This window comes from Ovis aries, chromosome 1 (assembly GCF_016772045.2).
Source record: "Ovis aries strain OAR_USU_Benz2616 breed Rambouillet chromosome 1, ARS-UI_Ramb_v3.0, whole genome shotgun sequence".
Taxonomy (NCBI): domain Eukaryota; kingdom Metazoa; phylum Chordata; class Mammalia; order Artiodactyla; family Bovidae; genus Ovis; species Ovis aries.
Window position 1 is genome coordinate 140,405,551 of NC_056054.1, and position 9,749 is coordinate 140,415,299.

Consider the following 9,749-nt stretch of genomic DNA (forward strand, 5'->3'; position numbering starts at 1 on the left):
AAATCTCTCTATATTGACTTACAGGGTTAGAAAAATAAGTAAAAGGGTGTCCCATTGAGGGTTTTTGCAAACTGGGTTTGCACCTCCTTAGTGTGTGAAAGCAGTGGGTGGAGATTTGCCTGTAAAAAATGAAATAGAATGGAATGGAAAGTGGAAGGACTTGCAAGTACTAAAGATAAATATTGCCGTGTGACATTTTTGTCGTGTGTTCATGCGTATTCATGTACACGTATGTGTTTGGTATCAGTAAGACATATTTCTTATTGTGGGTCTCAGTCAAACTGCAAAACTCAGTGAAAACTGATCTAGTCTATCCCGTTGCCTTACTGTTGAGGAATACTAAAATCAATTCTAGAAAATGAAGCCTTCAGGGATAGAGGTTTCATGAAGCTCCCTGACTAATCCTCAGTCAGGGTATTCTTGCATTCCACAAAGGTAGGGAATGTCAGACTCCACCCAGAACTTCAACAAAAGCCTTCAAGTCTTCAGGAAAGAGCTCCAAGATCTGGCATTTCATTCTGATGAGGCTAATGCTCTTTGTCAGAAACTGTGGGCAACCTTCCTTTTAAGCCCCCAATTAAGGAGAAGGGATGGAAAAAAAAAAAGTAATAGCATGCCTCAAATGTGAGCCTGCCTCTCAACCACTCTTCATTAGAGAACCCACAAACTGTGGACACTATTTAAGGAAAGTTTGGGATGGTTTGGGGGAAAAATGAAACAGCTCCTTTCTCTTTACTCCCAACTTTGCCCTCAGCATACTTATCTCACCTTGATTTATGTCTTGAAATGTTCATCAAATTTAGCCTGCAATTTGCTTTAAGATTTAAAAGTTGACAAGGATGAATAAGGGACCAGACAGAGAAAAGAGCAGACGCTAAGAGATTCTAGCAGAATGTGAGGATATCTTCCCATCCACTCTAGAAAATCACCAGTGACAAAGTGACCAGATTGGTTTCCAAGTCTCAAGGAATCAGAAATAAAACTCAGCATCGACTGATGAAGCAAGGGTCCTAAACGACAGGCTGTGTTATTTCAGTAAAGCATCCAAAAGAATGAAAGGGGCGAGAACTGGGCAGAAAACAATTCACTGAAAGATGTCCTGAGTCAAGTCGTGTAACTATAAAAAGGCAGATCTCTTCCCACCCAGAGGCAAAAGAAGGTACTAAAGGTTTTCCAATGGTGTGGTCACTAAAAACACCATTTAAAGATGAGCAAACTTCTTTATCGCCTCAGAAATCAGAGTAAGGCATCTGAAACCTAAGCTGTAGGAAATCCCGCTGCTCAAATGCCACGATCCACTGTGACACTGAAACAGCGCTATCACTTTCAGAGCAGGAGGCTGCCTGGCTTAACCCTCCCAGGCGTTCAGTGAAACAGACATTCCCTCAGCTGTATCAGAGACACGAATGTTAGCTGTAATTATGGTCTGCTAATCTGGTGCAGCCTTAGTCAAACAAACAGAATCAGCACGTTATCATTAGGAAGGCCACGCAGTCTCTCTCTCTCTCACTGGTCTGGGAGAGAGAAGACTTTTAAAGAGTTGACTGGCTCTTTCCAGCTTTGCCTCTATCTAATCTTCGAGGAGCTCAGTTTCTCCAAATGAAGAAATGTGTGCCACCCTCCCATCTCACAGAGTTGCTGGGAAAAACACAATAAAGGCAGTGTTTAAACATGTCATAACTGGGCACTGAATTGCTGTGCATGAATGTGTCCCATTCCACCCCCTCCCTCCCATCTACCCTGGGAAACTGGCATGGAATGGGGCGCATTCTCTGCTTTTCAGGCCTTCTCTCCTTTCGGTTAAACAAGTCTGAAGCCTTGGGAACATGCTGTCATGTTTCAGATGCAGAGGAGTATTTAAAGTTAAGTGATTGGTTTCTTGAAGAGTCCCTAATTCTTAATCAGAAAAATGAATCTCTTACAGTGGGAATTTCCAGTTAGCTGGAAGCTGGGTGGAGAAAATGAAAGCGAAGGGAAGCCGGATATTAGAGATACCTTTGAGGAAAGGTCTTGTCAATAGTGCCTTGAGATATTAGCATAACAGGCAGATTTAACCTCATCTGTGAGCCCTTCCTCTGCACTTGACTTCTTTCCTTCTTTCCTCCCTACTGTCAACCCTCCTTCCTTCCTGTTTTGAAATACAGTGTTTTTTAGAGCGGTTTTAAGTTTACAACAAAACTGAGGGCAAGGTACAGAGATTTCCCATGTATTCCCTGCCACCACACATGCATAGTTTCTGTTAAATTTTTTTTTTTTTAAACCAAAGATGATCCTGTATCGACACATAATGATCACTCAAGTCCACAGTTTACCTTAGGATTCATCCTTGGTATTATATATCTATAGGTCTGAACAAGTGTATAATGGCATATATTAATCGTTAAAATGTCACACAGAGTATTTTCACTGCCTAAAATACTCTGTCCTCTGCCTTTTCATCTGTCTCCTACCATTTCCTCTGGCAACCACTGATCTTCTTATTCCCCCCATTTTTACTTTTTCAAGAATGTCCTTTAGTTGGAAGAATGTCCTGTAGTTTTACAGTTTTGTGTTTTAAATTTCAGATTGATTGCTTTCACTTAGTAACATGTATTGAAGTTTCTTCCATGTCTTTTCATGGATTGATAGCTCATTTCTTTTTTTAGCACTAAATAATATCCTATTGCTTCTCTGGTAGCTCAGCTGGTAAAGAATCCACATGCAATAAAGGAGACCCCGATTTGATTCCTGGGTCGGGAAGATCCCCTGGAGAAGGAAATCCAGTATCATGGGATTTCCTGGTGGCTCAGACAATAAAGAATATGCCTAAAATGTGGGAGACCTGGGTTTGATCCCTGAGTTGGGAAGATCCCCTGGAGGAGGGCATGGCAACCCACTCCAGTATTCGTGCCTGGAGAATTCCATAGACGGAGAAGCCTGGCAGGCTACAGTCCATGGACTCGTAAAGAGTGAAACATGATGGAGCAACTAACACTTTCGCTTTCATTCATGAATGTAGAATGTCTTTCCATTTACTTAGTTCTTTGATTTTGTTTATCAGTTTTGTAGTTTTCCTCAATCGTCTTATACATATTTTGTTAGATTTGTTTTAATACCTAAGTGTTTCATTTTTGGAGGGTACTAGTGTAAATGATATTATGTTTTTAATTTCAAATTCCATTTGTTCATTCTTGGTTTGTAGGAAATCGATTGACTTTTGAATACTAACCCTCTATCCCGCACTTTCCTCCATTTTTTTTTTATCAATTATTTATAAATGTCTACCTTGTGCTAGCACAGTCTGTACTCCAGAAGCTCAGAGTATAGTGAGCAAGGTAGATAAATAAATATAAAAGTTAAAAACTTGTGTGATTAGTCCAGTATCATTTCATGGGTTTTACAATTAGCTACTGACATTTGATCTTCTGGGAAGATGACACAACAGGAGATGAAATACGTGTTTCTTGTGTTGTATCTTCCTGTACGTGCTCTTCAAGGACTGTTGAACTTCCCACACTTTCTAAGTATTCTGTGTATGTGTGTTTTTTTCTTTTTTTCAGTTAGAGTATAATTGATTTACACTGTTGTGTTTGTTTCTGCTGTGCAGTGAAGTGAATCAGCTATACGCACACATCTCTCCTGTCCCTCTTGGACTTCCCCACCCTATCTCACCCGCCTAGGTCATCACAGAGCACTGAGCTGAGCTCCTCATGCTCTACAGCAGATTCTTGCTAGCTATCTGTTTTACACATGATAGTGTATCTATGTTGATCCCAATCTCCCAATTTGTCCTGCCCTCACCTTATGGCAGAAAGTGAAGAGGAACTAAAAAGCCTTTTGATGAAAGTGAAAGAGGAGAGTGAAAAAGTTGTCTTAAAGCTCAACATTCAGAAAACTAAGATCATGGCATCTGGCCCCATCATTTCATGGGAAATAGATGGGGAAACAGTGGAAACAGTGTCAGACTTAATTTTTGGGGGCTCCAAAATCACTGCAGATGGTGACTGCAGCCATGAAATTAAAAGACGCTTGCTCCTTGGAAGGAAAGTTATGACCAACCTAGATAGCATATTCAAAAGCAGAGACATTACTTTGCCAACTAAGGTCCATCTAGTCAAGGCTATGGTTTTTCCTGTGGTCATGTATGGATGTGAGAGTTGGACTGTGAAGAAAGCTGAGCACCGAAGATTCGATGCTTTTGAACTGTGGTGTTGGAGAAAACTCTTGAGAGTCCCTTGGACTGCAAGGAGGTCCAACCAGTCCATTCTGAAGGAGATCAGCCCTGGGATTTCTTTGGAAGGAATGATGCTAAAGCTGAAACTCCAGTACTTTGGCCACTTCATGCGAAGAGTTGACTCATTGGAAAAGACTCTGATGCTGGGAAGGATTGAGGGCAGGAGGAGAAGGGGACGACCGAGGATGAGATGACTGGATAGCATCACTGACTCAATGGATGTGAGTCTGAGTGAACTCCAGGAGTTGGTGATGGACAGGGAGGCCTGGCGTGCTGCTATTCATGGAAAGAGTCGGACACGACTGAGCAACTGAACTGAACTGAACTCCTTCCCCACCTGTGCCCATATGTCCGTTCTCTATGTCTCCGTATCTATTCGTGTCCTACAAATAGGTTCATCCATACCATTTTTCTAGGTTTCACATATATTCGTTATTTATATCCATATGTATATATCCACATATATGTGATATTTGTTTTTCTCTTTCTGAACCTTCTTATTCTGGTAAGTTTTTAAAAATTATATACTTGAATTCATTTACATTATAAACTCTAACTTTGTTCTACTTTTGATGGTCACTTTTTCATTGTTTCTTTATATCCTAAGATTTTAAGAGAACTTTAAAAACCAAACTGAAAGAACTTAATGATGAGCTAGGAATTTAAAGTTTTTTAATTAAAATAGAAGAGATATTTTAGAAGAGCTTCATGAACACTTTTTCTGTATTTTTTTCTAAAAAAAAAAAAACTATTTTTTGTCACATTCTTTCCTTAAAAATAAATTTGCCTGTTGAAGATAAATAAAAAAACAAAAAGCCATCCCCCCTCCTCAAAAATATCCCAAATAAGGGACATATGAAAAAGTCCTTCTCACTGGACCTTGGTGGTCCAGGGAGACTTTCTGGAGAGGTATGAAGTGAGTCTTATAGTTTTATATTAGCCTCAGCCTTGCAATTTTTTTATTTCTGAATTTTGTTTATTATAAAGTGGCAAGATAATTTTGATTCACAGAGATTAATAGTTGCAAGTAGTGACAGGTTTTTTTTTTTTTTTAAGTGACAGTTTTAAAATGTTATCTCAGGATGCTCTTTTATAAAAAGACATGGAAGAGAAGATTGACACAAAAATGAAATTCCGGCTTGAGTGACTCTGAGGATGAGAGCACCAACACCCAAAACTGAATATATGCCAGAGGGTAATTTCCAGGAAAAGTGCAGCTTTTGACATTTTGTGTTTAAAGTATTTCATATCAGAAGATAGGAAGCATCCTATAACCATAGAAATAATTGGTTCATTGAAAATCAAACATGAATTTATATATATATATGTTTTAAAGTTGTAAAGCCTCATTTTCCTCTGACATCTTGTGGCCTGCTTTTGATAAAATTTTAATGATGTTTATGAAACTCTTCACTTCTGGAAGTTCATGCAGCTGCTCAGCTTGTTGTTCAGAATTCTGCTGCTTCATCATTTCAGATGAATCTAGACCAATGTCATTTTACATTTAGCAAAGTTAGAACGGTTCACAGAGGCCTTTGTGTTCTTTCTGAAAGTTACAAATGTCTAAGCTAGGTCATGCCACTACTCTTCTCCCTTAGTCAAGCAGAATTAAAATGTGTTTATTTAATGAATGGCTTGTTATAGAGAAAACTGTTCTTGATGTTTCCTAGCAGTATGACACCATCACTATTCATTTACTTATTTAAATCCAGTGGAATTAGATGCTAGGTCCTTCTGTTATTTTTAAGGTAAATGATTTTATTACTTTGCTAAGGCTGCTATAACAAAGTACCACGGACTCCATTAGTGTCAGCGTTCAGTTACTCAGTCATGTCGACTCTGCAATGCTATTGGCTATAGTCTGCCAGGCTCCTCTGTCTGTGGAATTTCCCAGGCAAGGATATTGGAGTAGGTTGCCATTTCCTTCTCCAGGGGACCTTCCTGATCCAGGGATTAGGTGGCTTAAATAGTAGATGTTTATTTCTCATAGTCTGGAGATTGGAAGTCCGAGATTAAGATCAAGGTCAAGATCAAGTTGTCTTGGACCAAGGTGATGGTGTGGTTTCCTCTCAGGCCCTTTTCCTTGGCTTGCAGATAGATGGCTGCCCTCTCTCTGCCTCTTACCATGGTCTTTTCTCTGTGTGAACCTCCTTGATGTCTGCATGTGTTAAAATTTCCTCTTATTATAAAGACACTAGTCAGATTGGGTTAGGGCCCTCCTTAATGGCCTTTTAAAAAATTAATTGTTACTTTAAATATTTTATTTCTAAATATAGTCACATTCTGATACACTGGTGGGAGGTTAGGACTTCAATACATAAACTTTTGGGGGTGGGGGGGTCGATCACAGTTCAGCCCATGTTATGGGTAAGTATTTTGCCTTGGGTATTGTAATAATGACAGTAGATTTAAGTTTTCTGTATAGCTTCATAGCTTCTTCATTTTGTTTCCATTATTTTTCATTTAAGACAGGAAACATTTTATCCAAACCCATCAGAGAAAAAATGGATAACTTGGGTCTGTAACAAAGTATAATTTTTTAAAGCATAGGTCAATAATTGTATATGAGGATATACACTGCTACATGCAAATTAACTGATTGGACCACAGCTTTTCCACATTTAAAACAGAATCAACTTCCCTGTAAAAGCAATACCTGTGTGTCATTTTTAACTTGAGTATTTCTCTCCTTTTTCTTCTCCCTCTCCTTCAACAGAATCCACATCAATCTCCATATAACCCTTCTCAAGGGCAGCCATGTCCACACAGGCCTCAGAAAACTCTCTCTCCTGCATGCCCTCACCCATGTACCAGTGAACAAAGGCACGCTTGGCAGGCATCAGGTCAAACTTGTGGTCCAGGTGAGCTCAGGCCTCAGCGATGGCTGTGGTGTTGCTCAGCATGCACACAGCTCACTGTCCTTTGACCAGGTGTCTGCCAGGTGTCACAGTGGGAGGCTGGTAGCTAATGTCAACTCTGAAACCAGTGGGGCACCATTCCAAGAACTGGATGGTCTTGATGGTGACAGTGGCAGTACTGACGTCTTTGGGAACCAGATTGCCATAGTACAACAGGCAGCGGGCCGTGCAATTACCATGGTGAGGGTCACATTTCACCATCTAGTTAGCTGGCTCAAAGCAAGCACTGGTGACCTCTGCTACAGAGAACGTTTCATGGTGGGCTTTCTCAGCAGAAATGACAGGGGCATATGTGGCCGGGGAAGTGGATGCATGGATAGGGCATCAGGTTGGTCTGGAATTCTGTCAGATCAACATTCAGGGTTCTAGGACTTCCCTGGAGGTCCAGTGGTCAAGACTCAGTGCTTCCATGACAGCGGGCATGGGTTCCATCCCTGATCAGGGAATTAAGATTACAGTACAAAAGTGGCCAAAATAAAAACAAACAAACAAACAAACAAACGCCAAACATTCAGGGTTCCATCATACCTTAGGGAAGCAGTTATGGAGGACAAACTTGACCCATCAATCTGTTCAGGTGAGTACATGTTGGTTACTCAATATCAAGGTTTCTAAGACAGATGTCATAGGTGCCCTCATTGTCTACCATGAAGCCACAATCAGAGTGCTCTAGGGGGTGTGGGTGGTGATGATGGAGTTGTAGGGCTCAACTACAGCTATGGAAACCTGGGGTCACTGAGTAAATGGAGAACTGCAGCTTGGACTTCTTGCCATAATCAGCAGATATTCCATTAGCAAAGAAGTGAACCTAGAACCAGTTCTCCCACCAAAGTGGTGGAGAACTAAGAAGCCTTGAAGACCTGTGACTAGTCAGTCAGTTTCTGAATTTGGTCCATGATGAGGTTAGTGATCCCCTTGCCAGTCAGTTCAGTTCAGTTGCTCAGTCGTGCCTGACTCTTTGTGACTCCATAGACTGTAGCACATTAGGTGCTACAGTTGGTGACTGTCCATCACCAACTCTTGGAGCTTGCTCAAACTCATGTCCATCGAGTCGGTGATGCCATCCAACCATCTTGTCCTTTGCCGTCCCCTTCTCCTCCTACCTTCAATCATTCTCAGCATCAGGGTCTTTTCCAATGAGTCAGTTCTTCACATCAGGTGGCCAAAGTATTGGAGTTTCAGCTTCAGCAGCAGTCCTTCCAATGAATATTCAGGACTGATTTCCTTTAGGATTGACTGGTTTGATCTCCTTGCAGTCCAAGGGATGCTCATGAGTCTTCTCCAACACCACGGTTCAAAAGCATCAGTTCTTAGGCCCTCAGTTTTCTTTATGGTTGAACTGTCACCTTGCCAGTGGTGCACTGAAAAAATGTTGGGCATATTTACAGGCAACATCTTCCTTGTCTGTGATGAGCTGCTCAAGGTGGAAGAGCTGGCGGTACATGCCTGTGCGAACTTCATCCATGACTGTGAGTTCCAGGTCTGCAAAACTGCCCTAGGCACAAGCCTCCCAGCACTTGTCTCTTTGAAGAAGATGATGAAGGAGTCATCTCCTGCCCCAGTGGTCTTGTCACTTGGCATCTGGCCATCCGACTGGGAGCCATGTTCCAGGCAGTAGTGCTCCCAGCCAACAAAGCTCCCGGCCAGCAATGCTGATCTGGACACCATCCTGGCCAGCATGGATGAAGATGCACTGATACATAGTTGCTGTTTTATGGCTGCCCAGCTAGATATGCAGAGAGGAGAAAAGGAGGTTGTTGCTTCTTACAGAGCAACTCTGAGGCAGTAGATGTAAGAGATCTGGCTTTGTATTCTTGAAGGGACTCAGAATCACTCTTTCCCTCCTCCACTGGAAAAAGGGAGGGACATCGTCTTTTCTGGAACGTGTCATAGGTAATGCAGTATTACTTAGTCTTTTTACTGCCCCACCATGTAGACATATAAGAGAGATATTACATAGCCACAACACACGAATGGCTTGCTAAGAGTTGAGTTGTGAAGTCCCTTACTTAAAAGCTGTATGACTTTGTCCAAACTAAGGATATTGTCTAAGCCACTTTAAAACAGAGATCTCTATAATACCATGGCTTAAGAAGGGAGAAGTTTGTTTTTCTCTCCTGTATCAGCTAACAGTGAAGTAATACACAGAGTGGGATGGGCAGATCAGTCCGTCCTTAAACGATGGCTTCTATCTCGGGGTCCATCGTGGCTGTTGCAGCTCTTGCCATCACATCTTCATCTCAGCCATCAGGAACAGAAAAAGGAGAAAGAAAAGCTTACCTGTATTTCTTTTAATGTCTAGGCTTGGCATATAAGTTCACTTGTCTCCCATTCGTAAGCAAGTCATATATACTCATTTAGTTGCAAAGATGGTGGAAAAATGCAACCTATAATGAAGTGGCCATGGGTGCAGCTAAAACATGGGATTTTATTAATAAAGCAATAGAAGAATAATGAATATTGTTTTATGTCTTGGGTCCTGCAAAAGTGGAGCCTAAGTAAGGACTTGGATATAGCTAGTTCAAGTGCATTTACCTGGGAACTGATGCTATTGATCCCAGGAAACAGAGTGAGGAAGTATGAAGAGTAAGACAAGGAAAAGAGAAAGCCAATAAAGG

General features: G+C 41.2%; 1 pseudogene; it reads right to left on the bottom strand.

Moving 5' to 3' along the window:
* Positions 1–6,773: 6,773 nt before the first annotated feature.
* On the bottom strand, positions 6,774–9,445 carry LOC101121232 (tubulin alpha-1A chain-like; annotated as a pseudogene).
* Positions 9,446–9,749: the final 304 nt, after the last annotated feature.